Source organism: Marmota marmota, unplaced genomic scaffold (genome assembly GCF_001458135.2).
Source record: "Marmota marmota marmota unplaced genomic scaffold, marMar, whole genome shotgun sequence".
Lineage (NCBI taxonomy): Eukaryota > Metazoa > Chordata > Mammalia > Rodentia > Sciuridae > Marmota > Marmota marmota.
The window spans coordinates 30,602,537-30,621,464 of NW_026000026.1; the positions used below are offsets into that span (position 1 = coordinate 30,602,537).

Sequence of the window (18,928 nt, forward strand, 5' to 3'; positions counted from 1 at the left end):
TATGGAAAATCATATTTAACAGGAATATGTGAAAAGGCCTATATTCAGATTCACCTACTCAATTGTTTAAGTCTTATTAGTCTTCAGTCCACCAGTCCTTCCTATTAGAAAGCACAAATAAATGGTCCTGCTGTTTTTGCCCCTTCATCCCTATTTCTGATACCCTATTCTGGCAGTCATACCCTACTCAAGATCCTCCCTTCAGGATTTGGAGGAGGAGGTTCAGAGAAACTAGGCCAAAAAAAAAAAAAAAAAAGCCCACATGTGAGGCAAGTGGTCAACCACTGAGCCATATCCCCAACCACCTGGGTGGGTTTCATAATATCCTTTGTCCCTCTCCTAATTTCCACCATTTTTCTCCTCACCAGGAGCCACACTAATCCTCATTTCAGAGTCTATCTGTAGGTAAATGAGCAAGAAAGTCCTCTTCTATGAAGGACTCAAAGTTTGGATTTTACTTTATTTTTTTTTCCTTGAAGAAATAAATCACCTAAATGAATGTATTGGTTTCAAAGATACTAGTTAATAAACCCCAAAAGGAAAAATTAAATCATTACTAAAAGCACATGAAAGAATACAAAAAGAAAAAGAAAATGGAGGCAGGACATCATGGGCCAGCGATGCTTTATTAAGCACCAGAGGGGCACATCTTTGGGGAGAAAATGGTGGTGGGCCACCACAGGGTCTGGGTTTTATAGGGTCGGTCTTAGCAGAGCCAGGTCATGGGAGGAGTTTTGGGGCTGGGGTGGCGGGGCAGGTAAAGTAACAGGAAGGTAATTTCCTTGGGGCCTATTTTCCATATCCTTCATTCCAGACTCTGTATAATGAGTTGAGGTGACATCATCATATCTGGCTATTTCCTGCTGAGAAGGGATGGAGTAGGGGATCCCCTCTCAGAGATCTAGAAGAGGATAAGGAGGTAGGAGTTACTTTAGACTCCTGTAAGAGGCCAGTCCAATTTTTGGTTGTGGCTTGAGGGATTATAGACGGAGGGAACTTTGACATCACTGTGGGTGATTCGTTCCTTATGGGGCTCAGGAGAGTCAGGTTGTGAATGAAGGAGGAGAATGGCTTTTGCATGCTCTTGGGAAGTGTCCTGGGCTAGATGGGTCACCTTGTCAAAATATTTATTTAGTTGTAGATGAACACACAGTATCTATTTATTTTCATGTGGTGCTGAGGATCGAACCCAGTGCCTCACACATGCGAGGCAAGCACTTTACCACTGAGCTACAGCCTCAGCCCCTCTTTTTTTCTTTTTTTTAATGCCCAGTTATGGCTGTACTTTGGTTATAACTGTTTTTGTTAGGTGTTCAGGACCAAGCTGGTGAAATTGATCTTGTTCCAATCTATTGTTAAGAGTCAGCTGAGTTCCCTAAGGGGGTCGCTCTTAGAGAACTTAAGAAGCCTCTTAGCTCTTTTAGTGCCATCTTCCAGGATGGGTCAGGTCTCCTTGACCATGTGGCTTTCCTTGGAAGCATCAGGGATGTCTCCCTTCTCCAATGACCCTCCTCTTTTTTGCAGTATGTGTACTGGTTGGCTTTCTGTTCTTTGGGGCTCATGGATCCCCTTGATCAGGAGGTAATGTGGCCCAGAGTTGCAACCCCTTAGTGAAGTTTCCTTGTTTCCTGGGTTCAAGCTGACTCAGAGGGCAAGAGTCAAATATTGGCTATTTTCTTTCTCAGCCCTTTTACTTCCTTAAACTTTAATCTCTAAGCCTTGGTCTTAAACATCCAGCAAGCCAGTTTCATCAGTCTTAAAGTAAAAGTACTGGATTTTGACTTTAATGTCTATAACTTTACAGTCCTCCATACCTTCTATGTAATGGGGGTCACTATTAGTACTGGAAGTTAGGGTTACATCCTGTCTGCCTATATTTGATGGCCTACTATCTCCAATTAGCTCAGGTTGTTATAGTGAAAGTTGTACTTCTTTAAGGCACTATCAGACAACAGTTAAAGTTTATAAGGAGAATACAAAATGGAATTAACAAGAGTAAAAACACATGGAGTTTGTATAATAACTATAAGCTAAGAAACATAATTTTTATAATCTTAAACCTTAGTTATACATTACATCTCCTGTTTATTTTGAGATCACAGCAATCTTTTTTTTAAATATTTTTTAGTTGTTGATGGACCTTTATTTTATTTATTTGTATGTGGTGCTGAGAATCGAAACCTGAGCCTCACGCATGCTAAGCCAAGTGTACTACCATTGAGCCACAACCCCAGCCCTTTTTTCTCCTCCTCCTCCTCCTCCTTCTTCTTCTTTTAATATTTTTTAGTTGTTGATGGACCTTTATTTTATTTATTTGAGATCACAGTAATCTTTATAACAAAAAATTTATCCTTTAAACATAACTTCAAATGAGATTAAATCTAGCCTACTTTTAAATTATCTTAATATGGAGTAAGGCAAGAGGCAGAGTCTTAACTCAGGTGAGGTAGGGCTCTTGGCAAATCTAAAGTAAAGTATTTTATTTCTGAAGCTGATCTTTGCCTCTTTCTTAAATGCCATTGTATAAAGTTTATATACATTGTTTCCTGAGTCTATATGAATGTTAGCTAACACAATATAGTCTTACATCTGAAACATTAATCAAACAAAAGCTAAGAGAGCTTTTTAATTCCTTTTGTGGGAAAGTGGCAAAATGTTTTTATGTTTCACAATAATGACCTTTAAACAGATCAGACTCTCATTATCTTTTAAAAATACATTTAAATTTCTACCTCAGTGTAAAAAGTAACATAAAATTTTACATATATCTTATTGATAACAGGTCCAGTTACAGAACATTAAATGATATAAATAAATCACAAATAAAATTTGTTAATTTTAGAAGTCTAAAATTACCATTATAGACAACTTTAGTTTGGAGAACACCAGCTTGATAAAATGCTCTTATAAACCACCTACTTAAAAGACTTGTTTACCTGGAAGATCTGAACACATTTAATATACAAAGAAGATGGTAATAGCACCACAATTACATTGATGTTTTTGTATTAACCAAGTTTAGCTTTTAAAGAAAAATTTAGACGCTGTAATGTAGCGTAATACTCTAAAATAACAGTTGTTGTTTAACCCCAGAGTTGTATAAACCCTAAATTCCTTTAAGGCCAATTGCTCTAACATATTAAACTTAGTTTATACCAGTGCATTAATATTTGACCTTAGGGAAAAGCCTTGAATAGCTTTAACTGATTATGCTAATTATATACATGACCAATTTAGTTACACACACTTTTGAAATTTACCTTTCACAAACCCTTTTGTAACTTGGTTAGGCATTCTACAACTTTACCACACAAAGAGTTTCTCACCCAGAACATTTTTTTTCCTTTGACTTTCCATACCAAAATATATTTCTATCCTAGAACCTTCTTATTATTCCACTTTAATAAGATGAAATACTTTTATATCATTTACAGAACTTTAACTGAAACACAGCTAAAACTTTTGGACTCTTTGTACATAAAATTATACCTGTTAGAACTTTAATCTTAGTAAGCTTGTTTTTAGTGAAGACGCAGACAAAGCAATCTTAAACCATTTTCCATTTAACAATTTATGAAAAAACACATAATGTTTAAGTATATTACCCTATGGAATTCAAGAAGTCAAGAGTACTTATTTATATATATTTAGCAGTTAGCACTTTAACTTTGTAAATTAATCAGATGTCTCTAACAAGCACATTTATGATTAATCCCACTTATGTTAAATCTAACTTACTTATTTTTAACTGTAATAATAAAGGATATCAGCAAGTGTAGTTAACAGTACTAGCCATCTCTTTCCTGTTAAAGAAAAAATCCTAGAAGCAATGATATTACATTCTAGATATTTTATAGAAATTAACATTCTATTGTCTGACCACCTAGAAAAACTTGTGAGTTAGTAATTTTAAAGACGTCTTTATTCTCATCTGTTCACCTAATTTACCCAAATGAAAGTACATGAAAGAGAATTCAAAAAGAAAAAGAAAAATGGAGGCTGACCCCATGGACCAGCAACGCTTTATTCAGCACCAGAGGAGCACACCTTTAGGGGGAAAATGGCAGTGGGCCACCACAGGGTCTGGATTTTATTGGGCCCTAGCAGAGCCAGGTCATGGGAGGAGTTAATTACTTTCAATGGGCCCTTTTGGTGGGCAGGGCCAGGTCATGAAAGGAGTTTGGGGGCTGGGGTGGAAGGAAGTTTCCTTGGGACCTATTTTCCATATCCTTCAATTACTTTTTGCCCATGGTAATGGGAATCTAGAAAATGCTACGGTAAGTCTTTGAGATGTGGAACCATCAAGTTCTATCAAAATTTCAGTTGAGATTATTAGATTTGACATGAACTTCCCTCAGAAGACTAAGGGTTCTACAAAGATTTGTTGGTTTGCAGACCACTCCCATTCATGGTCACGGGATGGCTACTGATGACTCCATGCTCAGATCTGGTGTGGTCTACTGTACTTTTTACCTCAGCTAGAAGCATTTTAATGGACTTGTTTGCTTCAAGTTCCCTAGGCAAGCCTTTGGTTGGCTGAAAACTAGAAAAGTGGTCTACATTTTGGTGGAACACTCTATCCAATTACTGCTGAAAATATGACTTGCCTTGTTTTTAGCAGAATCGGAGTTATCTGGAAGCATTTCCAGTAGATTGAGGTTGTTCATTTTCCTCTTCATCAGAAAACAATGGACCACTGGGAGCAAAATGGCGAGGAACCTTGGCTGTCAATCTTTATGTTTAAGGGAGGCCGAAGGTGATGGCTGGTGGAACAAAGACCAGAAAGAAGATCCAGTCAAGGTTGGGGGTAAGCAATGAACCGAATTCTCTGGAGGGCCCGAATCAGGAGGTGACATGAATAAAGTAGAAAAGGAAGATGTTCCCTCAGAGATAGTTGGAAATTTGTCTGCAGAGATTTTTTTTTCCCCTGAGGGAGTTGGTATAGCATCTGCATCCCAGAGATTGGAAACTTCTTCTTGTCCTTCTGACAACCAAGTAGTTGAAGAAATAATGGAAGGAGGTACTGTTGGCAAAAGTGGCTTTGGATCCTCATCATAAAATAGTATCGAGTCTTCTGTTGATTTCCAAGCAGGTAACTTGAGTAGTAGAATCTCCTGGGACAACACAGTGCCAGCAGCTAACTAACTGCATGTCTTGATGCTGCTCTTATTTTAATCCTGCTTTTTTTTTTTTTCTACGTAGTCTTGCCACCTTAAAAAGCTGGTACTGGAATTATTGTTGTAGGACAGATGAACATGCTGTTGGTGAATTACCTGTACCAGGTAATCCTTTAGGAAATGTCATGGAGTAGGAGGTACATACTCTAGTCTGCCATGCCACTTCCCTCTTTATACAGCATCTATCTGTTCATCCATTAGCAATGTTATGACTTGCTTAGAGTTTTCCCAGATATGATAACCTTGATCTTTTCCAGCTTCATCTATGTGTTGAAAGTCTTTTAATATTTGAAGATTACAGAACCCCTCTCTGCAATGATGAATAACTTTCTCTGATCCATTCTTGATGAGATAATCTGCTAGGGTAAGGGATTTATACACATGGCACCAGTTCTTCCCATGGTCACGGAGTCTCTGCCATAGCATATTCATAATCCCCGAGAGAGAAATTGTGTTGAAAGTCAAATCACTGGTATTCAACATCAGAGGACTAGAGGGACCCCAAGAATCATGAGAACTTGCTTCCCTGACTTTTATTTCAGCATCTGAGTAATTTTTCACGAAGCTTTTCACTTGCTTCCTGAATGCCATAGGTAGGACACGTTTGAAGGTGAAAAGGGGCATGAGAGCAATGGAACAGGAATTTATGTTACTCGTTTATAAAACTCTTGGCAGGTAGTTCTGCTGCTCCCAAATACAAATGATTAATCTCCATGTTGATAAAGTATCAATTTCCTGATGGAATGTGCCAGCCATGGCCCAGGGCCTTTTCCCCCTGCTCAAATTCAAACCCTCTGAATTTTACTTTAATCTGAATTTCATCCTTTGGATGCCTAAAAGATCTTTCATGATCACTCATGGTTAATTACCTTTTCTTCGAATAGCTTTAAAAGCAGGTATGAACCAGGTGTGCTGGCGTATTACTAGGGAGGCTGAGGTGGGAGGATCACTTGAGACCAGCCTGGGCAACACAGTGAGACCTCACCTCAATAAACCAAAAACCAAGCTGGGCACAGTGGCACATACCTGTAATCCCAGTTGCTTTGGAGGCTGAGGCAAGAGGATGGCAAGTTCAAAGCCAGCCTCAGAAATTTAGTGAGGCCCTAAGCAACTCAATGAGAACCTGTCTCAAAATAAAGGGGTGGGGATATGACTCAGTGGTTAAGTGCCCCTGGGTTCAATCTGTGGTACCAAAAAACAAACAAACAATGTGGATGGTCATCAAAGGTAAAATTGACTTGGAACTCAAGCCCTCATGAATTTGTGTGCTTGGAAAAACAATGACTGCACTTTAGTTGGTGTAGGTGGTAATGCTTGAATACCAAACAGCTCCAAAATCTAAGTAGCTCCAAACTATGTAAATTTATTTATACAGACTGACAGGAGCTTCACACATCAGTTGGCACCACAGTGGGGAAGGAAGATGGATAACATGCACTGACAGTTTATAGCTTCTTACCCGATATGACACATGCCACCTCTGTTTATATTGTTAGACAAAATAAGTCACATGGTCATATAAAACTTCAAGGGAACAGGGGAATTGGAATCCTTCCCTATCCATTAGTCTATTTATATTACTAAAATGAGATACCGGAGGCCAGATACTTTGTAAAGAAAAGGGTTAGCTGGATGTGGTGGGCCACACCTGTAATCCCAGAGACTTGGGAGACTGAGGAAGAAGGATTGCAAGTTTGAGACGCCCCCCTCAGCAATTTATCAGAGGCCCTAAGCTAAGGAGATCCTATCTCAAAATACAAAAGAACAGGGGCTGAACTTGTGACTCTTCTGCCTCAGTTTCCTCTCCCCCCCACCAAAAAAAAAAAAAGAAGAAGAAGAAGAAAGAAAAGAAATAAAGAGGTTTATTTAGATCACGGTTCTGGAAATTCAAGGGATTGGCACCAGCATCTGCTCAGCTCTGGTGAAGGCCTCAAGAGAGATGGTATCACCTGAGACAGCAAGAGATCATATAGTGAGACAGGAAACCAAGTGGCCCAGGATTGTTCTTTTATAACTCTCTTGGGAGAACTAGCTTGGGGTCCTATGAAAATTACCATAATGTGTCCCAAGGACAGTGCCTCAAGCAAGACCTAAAGACCTCCCACTTGCCCACCTCTTACCATCAGCACACTGAAACCAAGCTTCCAACACAGGGTGGGGACACAAACCACACCCAAATCTCAGCACCCAGGTGGAGGGGACTCAGCTGCCTGTGAATGTCAGCTTTATGTGTGTGTAGTGTATTCTGAGGGTCTGCGTACCAACAGAATGATGCTAATTTTAATTTCTGGAACAAGTGTAACATTTTAAAAAATAACTTCTCTTTCTTTCTTTCTTCCTTTCTTCCTTTCTTTCTTTCTTTCTTTCTTTCTTTCTTTCTTTCTTTCTTTCTTTCTTTCTTTCTTTCTTTCTTTCTATATTGGAGATTGAACCTGGGCCCTTGGTGCATGCTAGGCAAGCAATCTGCCACTGAGCTATATCTCCAACCCTGGCCTTTTATGTAAAAGACCATTTATTCCATTATAAAAGCACTTACTGTTAGTTGTGGAGAGTAACAGCCCTACTGGTGAAACAGGTCTCCCAGAATGGTGAAGGCATCAAATAGTAGTCAAGGACTAGTCCTAAAATAAGCAAACAACCAAATAAATTAAGTGGTTTTACCAAGGATTATTTTAACTTTGAGAACAAATATCAGTTTGCTCTTCTCAACTTGACAGTCCACCTGCGGTACAACTGTCAGGTAAAAATATCTTTATAACTTGGTGGTCCCAAGTTTAAATAAAAAAAACACAACAGAAAACATTTCACACAAGGAAAAAAATTGCCAGGCACAGTGCTGCAGCCTGTAATCCCAGATACTCTGGAGGCTGAGGCAGGAGAATCACAAGTTGCAGGTCAGCCTCTGCAATTCAGTGAGGAGGCCCTCAGCAACTTAGGGAGACCCTGACTCAAAATTAAAAATTAAGAAAAAGAAAAAAGACTGGGGATGTCGCTCAGTAGTAAAGTGCTCTTGGACTCAATCCTCAGTACAAAAGAAAAGAAAAAGAACAAAATGAAAACAACTCAAGAAATACACTAGTGAGTTGGGTAGTGTCACACACCTGGAATCCCAGCGACCCAGGAGGCTAAGACAGGAGGATAGTTCCAGGGCAGCCTCAGCAACTTAGTGAGACCCTGTCTCTAAAAAAAATAATAATAATAAAAAGGGCTGAGTGAGGATGTAATTCAGTGGTAAAGTGCCCCTGGGTTCAATTCCCAGTAATGAAAGAGAAAGAAGAAGAAGAAAAGAAAAGAAAAAAGAAAAAGAAAAGAAGAAATATCCTATATGTGAGCAAAAATACATGAGGAAGGAGGAACATGTAGTTTTTCACTTAATTGAAGAAACCAAGAGGAGAATGGTCTAGAAAAATGTGCATCCTGGAATGTCAAGTGTGAAGATTTTAGACAAAAATCTAAATAACGTGAATCTCCCTGAATGAAAATGATATCTTGCAGTATTTATATTTCAGCCCCCCCACACCATTTTTTTAAAGTTTTATTTTGGAATAGTCTCACTAAATTGCCCAGCCTGGCCTCCTGCCTCAACCTCCAGAGTAGCAGGGATTATAGGCATGCGCCCTTCCATACAACTAATTAACTACTTCTAATAGAAAGAATTGGTAAAAATCTTCAAACTGCAGAACTGGGAGTGTAGCTCAGTGGTAGAGCACATGCTTAACATGTGTGAGGCCTTAGGTTCAATTGCAGTAAACACACTCACACACACACACACACACACACACGCACACACACACGCACGCACACACGCACACAATCAAATTGAGCTAAAAAAAAAAAATGGTTGCCGGGCGTGGTGGCGCACACCTATAATCCCAGCTCCTGAAGAGACTGAGGCAGGAGGATCAGGAGTTCAAAGCCAGCCTCAGCAATGGCGAGGCACTAAGCAACTCAGTGAGGCCCTGTCTCTAAATAAAATTCAAAACAGGGCTGGAGTGTGGCTCAGTGATGGAGTACCCCTGGGTTCAATCCCTGGTACAAAAAAAAAAAAAATGGAATGTAAACTTTTTCCTTTCCAATGGTGACAACTTTCGCATAAGAAACATGTTTCCTGCAGAGGATCTCCTTCATCCGTCTCCAGGAGAGAAGAGGAAACTTGTGAAAAAGCACCTGGCCCAGAGCCCCCCGTTCCTCCTCTATGGATGTGAAATCCCCAGGATGTGCTTCAATCATCTCTGTCATTGGCTATGTACAAATGGGACCTTTGTTTATTGTCTGCTTTACTGTTCTCTGCCAGGCCTCAGGAGGAAAGTCAAGGCTTCCGGAAGGACACTTCTTTAGAGGAGCAACACCAAAAGCCATCCCAACACACAGAGTTTGGATGAAAAAAAGAAAGAAAAAGGAAAGCTTTTGTCATCTAGATACCTCACTTCCCAGCCTCCTCTATGAAGTTAATCATGATTACCAGTTTCCTGCGTCTCTGCCCCACCAACGTGGTCTACAACACACACGTTTAGATACATGAGTTTATTTTGTTGCATATAATATATGTTGTATATAGTTCATAGAGAATGCAAAAACGGAGCTGGGGTTGTGGCTCAGTGGTAGAGGGCTTGCCTGGCACGTGTGAGGCCCTGGGTTTAACCCTCAGCACTACATAAAAATATAGGTATTGTGTCCATCTACAACTAAAAATAATAATAATAATAGAAAAAATCTTGCAGGTAGAGTTTTAAAGATAACTCCAGGATTCAAGTTAAGGAATAAAAATGAGAAGCTCCCCACCCCATGCCCCCATGTGTGCCTCTCCGATCATGACGTCTCATTGCTGTAGATGCTCATGATTCTGACTTTTTTTTTTTTTTACTGATTTAAAAAAAAATGACGGGCTGGGGATGTGGCTCAAGCGGTAGCGCGCTCGCCTGGCATGCATGCGGCCCTGGTTCAATCCTCAGCACCACATACAAACAAAGATGTTGTGTCCGCCGAAAACTAACTAAATAAATAAATAAATTTAAAAAAAATAATAAAAAATATAAAAAATTTAAAAAATGACAATGGAATGCATTACAATTCTTATTACACGTATACAGCACAATTTTTCATATCTCTGGTTGTATATAAAGTATGTTGACACCAATTCCTGTCTTCATACATGTACTTTGGATAATCATGTCTAATCCTTGCTAATCCCCTGCCCCCTCCCTTTCCCTCCCTCCCCTCTGCCCTATNACCCCACTATGAGTCAGCCTCCTTATATCAGAGAAAACATTCAGCATTTGTTTTTGGGGATTGGCTAACTTCACTTAGCATTATCTTCTCTAACGCCATCCATTTACCTGCAAATGCCATGATTTTATTCTCTTTTATTGCTGAGTAAAATTCCATTGTGTATATAGGTCACATTTATTTTATCCATTCATTCACTGAAGGGCATCTAGGTTGGCTCCACAGTTTATTGTGAAATGTGCTGCTATAAACATTGATGTGGCTGTGTCCCCGTAGTCTACTGTTTTTAAGTCTTTTGGGTATAAACAAAGGAGAGGGATAGCTGGGTCAAAAGGTGGTTCCATTCCCAGTTTTCCAAGGAATCTCCATACTGCTTTCCATATTGGCTGTACCAATTTGCAGTCCCACCAGCAGTTTATGAGTGTACCTTATGCCCACGTCCTCGACAATACTTATTGTTGTTTGTCGTCATAATAGCTGACTGGAGTGAGATGATATCGTGATTCTGACTTTTATGATGGTAAATTACTCACTTTAAAAAAAAATAGCTTGGGACTTGGGGCTCAATCGGTAGCGTGCTCACCTGGCATGCGTGCGGCCTGGGTTCTATCCTCAGCACCACATACAAAAACAAAGGTGGTGTGCCTGCCGAAAACTAATAAAATAAAATAAAATTCTCTCTCTCTCTCTCTCTCTCTCTCTCTCTCTCAAAAAAAATAGCTTTAGCCCTTGCAAATATCTCCACAAATGATATGAAATTTATGGACTTGAATCATAAGTGAATTATCTTCTGTGTATTGCTTCTTTTAATTAACATTTTGTCTCTGAGATTCATCCACACATAGCTATAGTTTTGTAATTTCCACGATTGTATAGTATTTTACCACTAACGTATCATAAATTTATTCCATTTCTCTTTGAAGGACATTTGAATTTTTAATTTATTACATGAAATGCTGCTGTCCACGGGTCTTGGTGCATGTGTGCACAAGTTTCTCTCATATGTGTACCAGGAGGAGAATTACTAGGTTATAGGGTATAAATGTTTTTGGTTTTAATAGTAATACCAGACGGTTCTCCACAGTCACATACCAGTTTACATTTCCACCAGTAGTGTAAGAATATTCCCATCCGCAATAGTTTTATTACTTCTTGGCATTTTCAAAGTATATAATTATTGATTATTTTACACAAGTTGGAGAATAGTGTACATTCTCCTTACCTTTTTGTTGTTGTTGTTTGTTTTCCTTTTGGTGCTAGGACTTGAACCAGGGACTTGCACATGCTAAGCACACACTCTACCACTGAGCTATACTTCCAGCCCCACAATCTTACTTTTTGTTTTCTTTTTTGAACTCAGGGGTGCTTAACCACTAAGCCACACCCTCAGCCCTTTTTCTTTTGAGACAGGTCTCACTAAGTTGCTGAGGCTGGCTTTGAACTTGTGATCCTCCTGCCTCGGCCTCCTGAGTCACTGGAATTATAGATGTGCACCATCATGCCCAGCCAACCTTACCTTTATAACGACATGACACCTCTTGGAATTTATGTTATTTAGAATATATAGAACATACTGACATTAAATTCTCAACTTACAAAACATTTTATGGTGTGAAGAACTCATTCTTTTTCTCTGCTGTCTTGAATAGCCCATCATTTTCAACATAAGGAAACACTTGCACAACAATAACGGCATCTGTCCACAGCTCATTTCTTGACCCATAGTAGGTATCGTCAATTAATCGGCACTCTTTCCTGCTGAGCACAGATGCAGCCTCAGATTCCTCTCAACACAGTGCTCTAGTACCGTGCTGCTCACAATGGAGTTGTAGGATTGGCAACATCGGCATAACCTGGGAGCTTATGAGAAATGCAGAATCTCAGATCCCACCCCAAACTCACTGAATCTGATTCTGCGTTTTAGTAACATTACATTTCCAGGTGATTTATCTCTGCAAGAAAGTCTGAGAAGTGCTGGTGTAGGCAGCCCTACCAATCAATCAAGGTCATTCCATGGGATGAAATGCGTGTGTCCTCCCTATTTCAGACGTACATTACAAGACTCTGACCTTGGTCCTGTCCTTTTCCAAGCAGTTATCTGTGCATTGAATGAGGATCAGGGGACAGGCTGATCTGATTTGGCCAACAGTAAGCATCTCTAAGCGGGCAGCGTGGGCACTGAATTGTAGAATTGGGATACAAAACACTGAAAGGATGGACTGCAGAACTGACTGACAATTGGAGTAAACAATTTTTTTTTTTTTTTTTTTGGTTCTGGGAATTGAACTCAGGGGCACTCAACCACTGAGCCACATCCCCAGCCCTATTTTGTATTAAGCAACTCAGGGTCTCACTGAGTTACTTAGTACCTGGCTTTTGCTGAGGCTGCCTTTGAACTCATGATCCTCCTGCCTCAGCCTCCTGAGCTGCTGGGATTACAGGCGTGCGCCACCGCTCCTGGCATGAGATTAATAAAATTTGACCAAGAGAAACAGAATCCTTTTGAAAATAGGATCTTAGAAAGTATGGCACATGGTCTTACTTCTAGAACATGGACCTTGTGTTCCACAGAAGGGTTCCATTCCAGATTAATTTGGGAAGCCTTCCTTTGCTTTTTCCTCCTCTTTGAAAGTCACTGAATGCCCTAGAAAATATAGATTCTCCTAAGTGTCCAGTAAAGATACCAGGTTCTCTTTGTTTAATTCAGCAGTTCCCAAACCAATCACTTTCTGTGCACTATCTATTAATGTACTACAAGGACACAGCTTGGGAAATACTGGCTAGGGACTTTTAGTTTGGGGTGTGGTTCATGAAAAAGACAACACTAGCTTTGAAACACATTAAGAGAAGTGTAGTGTTCATGGCCAAAGGGAGGAGGCGCACCACTCCCTGCACCTTGATGGGCACTAAGTTGACTTCATAGGTAACTGTGTGGCAGGGCACGTGGAGATAGTCACAGGTGTGTGGAGATGGACGGAAAAGACAGTGAGGGCACACCACTTAGAGAGGCTCTTTCTTTCTTGTCTCAATGCATGATGACAACGATGGGGAGGAAAGGGATGGGAAGGGCATTTCAATCCTTAAGTCCCCAGAGGATTGAAAAGTCTTCTTGGGAGGACTTCACACTCCCCTCCCTCCACAGGGATCATTAAGTAACTGCTATGAAATATTCGTTGGGGGCTGGGAATATAGCTCAGTTGGTAGAATACTTGCCTTGCATGCACAAGGCCCTGATTCAATTCCCAAGTGATAAAATATTTATTGGAACATTCTGGAAGGAGGACCTAAAATTTCTCAGAGGGAGACCACAAAACAGACCTGAAGAAGTGGATTAAAGGCTCAGCGGTAGAGTCCCTGCCATGCATGCACAGGCTCACAAAATAATAATACTAATTAACAAAATTTTTAATTAGCTGGGTGTGGTGGTGCACACCATAATCCCAGTGACTTGGAAGGCTGAGGCAGGAGGATGGAAAGTTTGAGGCCAGCCTCACTAATTTAGCAAGATTCTGACTCAAAATAAAAGAAAAACGTTTGGGGATGTAGCTCAGTGCTAACCAAGCATGCACAAGGCCCCGGTTCAATACCCAGTACAGCAAAACACATCTCTAACTGAATAAATAAATAAATAAAGTTACAGAGGTAGGAAAAAAATCTCATCACAATGCAATAGAATTAAAAATTAATAACAAAAATTTAAACCCCAAGTTTAACCTGAAATTTTTTATAAAAACTTTCTAAATAATTTTGGGTTTCAGAAGGAATAACACAAATTATAAACTACTCAGAAATAGGCCATAATTAAAGAGTTACATGTCAAAATCTGGGAGATGAGGTCAAAGATGTACTCAGGAAAATGAACGCTCATGTGTGTGTGTGGTGACAGCACGAGAGAGACTGACGTTAGGTGAATTAGGTTTCCAACCTAAGAAGCTAGCAAGTGAATGGCAAGTCAAATCTAAAGCAAGCATATCCAGAGTGACTAGAGGTAAAGGCAGTGATCGATAAAATAAAGACAAAACCTAATGGTAAAGTTGATCAAACCAGTTCATCAAAAGAAAAATAATAAACATTTTTTGAAAAGTGTGAATGAAGTAAAAAAGGAAGAAACCAAAAATAATACCCATAGTAAGAAAGAAGACCAAAGCACAAGTATTTGAATATATGGTTTTATTTATTTATTTATTTTAATTTTTATTGTTGGTTGTTCAAAACATTACATAGTTCTTGACATATCATATTTCACACTTTGATTCAAGTGGGTTATGAACTCCCATTTTTACCCCATATACAGATTGCAGAATCACATCGGTTACACATCCACTGTTTCACATATTGCCATACTAGTGTCTGTTGTATTCTGCTGCCTTTACTATCCTCTACTATCCCCCCTCCCCTCCCCTCCCATCTTCTCTCTCTACCCCATCTACTGTAATTCATTTCTCCCCCTTGTTTGTTTGGTTTTTTCCCCTTTCCCCTCACTTCCTCTTGTATGCAATTTTGTATAACCATGAGGGTCTCCTTCCATTTCCATGCAATTTCCCTTCTCTCTCCCTTTCCCTCCCACCTCTCGTCCCTGTTTAATGTTAATCTTCTTCTCATGCTCTTCCTCCCTACTCTGTTCTTAGTTGCTCTCCTTATATCAAAGAAGACATTTGGCATCTGTTTTTTAGGGATTGGCTAGCTTCACTTAGCATAATCTGCTCTAATGCCATCCATTTCCCTGAAAATTCCATGATTTTGTCATTTTTTAATGCAGAGTAATACTCCATTGTGTATAAATGCCACATTTTTTTATCCATTCATCCATCTATTGAAGGGCAGAACATATGTTTTTTAAAAACTGTAGGCACAACTTTATAGCAATAAGTTTTGAAAAGTTTAGGGAAAAAAAGGCATGATTTCTTTTTTCCCCTTTCTCCTTCTCCTTCTTCTTTTTTGAGATGGGGTCTTGCAGTGTTGCCCAGACTTGCCATGAACTCCTGGGCTAAAGCAATCCTCCTGCCTCAGACTCCTGAGTAGCTGGGACTATAACACATGGCAACAGCTCAGGTATGATGAGGGTTCGTGTCTGTGGGTGTGAATAAAAAGCAAATGTCCAATAAATGTATGAAAAGATTAAAAATAGGTATAGGAAGGTAGGTTTGGTCTCATTATAAGGAAGACTTGGCTAACACATCAGAATGATCCATGAATGGCATGAATCACAACATGAGAAAGAGACACGGCAGGCTCTGTTGCTGGCTGAGAAATGGACCGTTTGTCAGAAGAGGACTGGTTGTCCTGAGGGATTGGAGCAGAGAAATTCGTTTCTAAGGTTTTCGTGATCCACCTCCCTTACCTGTGTGTTACCTTCTACCAATGGCCCTTGTCATTAGGGTCCATGAAGTTGCTCTAGCGATCTTTTCAAGGTCAGCAGGCAGGAGAGAAGCAGCAATGAGCAAGGCTTGCTTTCCTGGACTTGGAAGAGGCCAGGAGACAGGAGCAGAGCCTGTCGCCACTCCTCGCTTTTACCAGCTTCCCAGATCCCCTGGATAAATGTGAGGATATTTCTGAAATGATTAGGATAAAGCCAGGGCCTGTTTAATGACTGGGCTCGGGAGCAGAGCTCTGGTTTTGGGGACACACCAAGGTCAGGAAGTGACTAGCCCACGAACCGAATCTGACTCACTGGCTGTGTGGGGTGCAAGTCATGCCCCTGCCATACCAGAGACCACAACTGTAGCTCACATGGGAGCTGCACTGGAGACAGGCAATGCCATCATGGGTGGTGAGTTGTACTGGGGACCCCCGTCCCCATCCCTGGGATGACCAGAGAAGCCGGGGCTGACCTGAGCAAGGCTGGATGGGACCCGCCATGTAGTAGAATTTGTCTACAGAGCTCCCAGCTCGGGCAATCGGGCTCTCTTCTGCCCTCACATCCACGTTGGCGCAGACTGGAAAACCTCACAGCCTTGCTCAGTCATGGTCAGGCCAGCCAAGGCCAGTAAACCAGTAAGCAGGTGACACATCATTGCCACACTGGCTTGCCTCCTTCTGGACTGGACTGAAACTGGCCAGCCAAGTCCCATGGCCTGGCCTTGGGCCACTCCACCGGCCAGGCAGGGTGAGTCACTCTTGTTTGGAGGACACTGTCTTTCTCTGATGGAGAACGTGGAGTGCTTCTTTCTCCTCCCAGAGTTCCAGAGCATCCCAGAAAAAAAAAAAAAAGAAAAGAAGGCTGGGGAGCAGAGCAAAAAGAGCATTTCTTTAAAGACGCAAATATCAGAACCCCATACACACCCAGGGGAACTCCTTTGGTGCTACTCACACCTGATTCAGGAGGATACACCTGGGAAAAGACAGAATGTCACTGACATGGGTCAGCTCCTGTCACCCCTCACGGACATGAATATGTTCATCTCCCCACTGACTTCTTTGTTTCCAATCCTTTGCCTCCATCTCTAGGCCCCGCTGCTGCCAACCCATATACATGCAAGTCCCGATTTAAAACCTCAAAATGCTTCCATGGACTTCAAGATGAAGCTAATATTGCACACTGTCCCAGCTTGGGTTTCTGCAAAAGTGTATTCTGGATGCAGGTAGTTTGTTCAGAAGCGATTCCAAGTGGAGAATGAGACAGGGAAGGAGGAGTACTAGTAGATCCAGACTAGCACTGTTCCTGAGCTGGATAAGTGCCTGTGGTGCTAGAGAAATTCTGGAGGTTTTTGAACTGGGGATATGTCAGATGTCTAGAAACTGTCCACCATACCGTGGATGAATTTGCCACAGAGTCAACAATACTGAGGTTCTTAAAGTTTTTGCTCTACCATCCATCATCAAAACTTCTTCAAGGGCTGGAGTTGTGGCTCAGTGGTAGAGCCCTTACCTGGCACGCGTGAGGCACTGGGTTCGAAGCTCAGCACCACATAACAAATAAAATAGATACTGTGTCCACCTACAACTAAAAAACAAATTAAAAAAAAAAAGTCTTCATGATTGCAAAACCCATACCACAGCTCCAGTGATTACATTTGTATCCCAGGTAGGCAGAAAGGTTAAAAAAAAAAAAAAAAAACTCTTTGCAGGCTAGGGATGTAGCTCAGTGATAAAGCTTAGCAAATGTGAGGCCCTGAGTTCCATCCCCAGCACCTGGGGGTGGGTGCTGAGAGCCATAGCCAAGTAGGAATGAGGCATGGCAATTTCCTTGTCAGCCTACCCAATGTTGCTTAGAGGGAGGACTCTCCATTGTGGAAATGGGCTTGCCTTGGACCCAGGTCATTTGCAGTGACATTGCATGAATGTTTGAGAAAGGTGACCCTGCTCAAGGACCAGGGTGGATCCGGGTTTAGTATAGATCCTGCTGGATTAGGGTGGGTCCAGGTTTAGGGTGTATCCTGCTGCCTCAGGTGCCCGCTCCTTGAGTTCCCGTTGAGTTCTTGCGGGATTCAGAGAGAATTGGTGCGCGGAGCCAGATAGAGGCATTGTATTTTCCCGGACCGTGCGTGTAGAGTGTCGGTGAGAGTTCGGGAATAAAGAGTTGCTGTTGGAATCTACAAGTTTTTGTGGTGGCTCGGGTTATTTTGTGCCCAGCCAGACTGCGGCAGGTGGGCATCTTACAGCTGACAATCTCCTTTTAAGGAACTTTCCCATACAACTTTCACCTACATCCTGTAGGCCAGGACTTAGTCACATGACCATACTTACAAGGGATGGTGGGAAACATTTTTATATTGGTGGCCATATTCAGCTAAGATTGGGGATTGGTTCTGTTACTAAGGAAATGGGGAGAGTTGACGCAGGACTGGGCCTCCAGGTATGTGTACCACATGGCAGTCCTTTTGGGAGACTATAAACATCCTATTTTCTTCAGCATTCCTGTCAACAGCAAAGATGGTAAGAGGAAGAGACTCACCTGCCCACAGGAACGATGGGGCTTGCAACATTCTCTTCATTCATGGGAGAAGGTGCATCGGGGTGAGAGGAAAGATGGGAACCCCTTTACCTGCTCTCCAGGCATCTATGACATTCCCTCCACATATCCTGTTCTCAGAAGGGGAAGCTTCTCTGCTACAGTTTCCAACAGAGTCATTTGTATGTTATTCAGAGACAGGGTCTCACTGAGTTGCTTAGCGCCTCTCAAATACTTATTCCTAGGACAGTGGTAGGTTAGCCCCTTTAACATATTCTTTTTTTTTTCTTTTTATTGGTTGTTCAAAACATTACAAAGCTCATGATATATCATCTTTCATACATTTGACTCAATTGGGTTATGAACTCCCATTTTTACCCCATATACGAATTGCAGAATCACTTCGGTTACACATTCACATTTTTACATAATGGCATATTAGTGACTGTTGTATTCTGCTACCTTTCCTATCCCCTACTATCCCCCCTCCCCTCCCCTCCCATCTTCCCTCTCTACCTCATCTGCTGTTGTTCAATTCTCTCCCTTGTTCCCCCCCCCTTTCCTCTCACAACCTCTTATATGTAATTTTGTGTAACATTGAGGGTCTCCTACCATTTCCATATGCGTTCCCTTC

The 18,928-nt window shown here is 41.2% G+C and overlaps 1 long non-coding RNA gene and 1 pseudogene across 1 annotated transcript; both read right to left on the reverse strand.

Moving 5' to 3' along the window:
- Positions 1 to 4,727: 4,727 nt before the first annotated feature.
- LOC107145030 lies at positions 4,728 to 5,768 on the reverse strand (annotated as a pseudogene).
- A 9,364-nt stretch (positions 5,769 to 15,132) lies between these two features.
- On the reverse strand, positions 15,133 to 16,353 carry LOC107160301. The gene is made up of 3 exons (XR_001505843.2): positions 16,235 to 16,353; positions 15,745 to 15,933; positions 15,133 to 15,474 (listed from the first exon to the last, which is right to left on the reverse strand). It is a non-coding gene; the product is annotated as an uncharacterized LOC107160301 (long non-coding RNA).
- Positions 16,354 to 18,928: the final 2,575 nt, after the last annotated feature.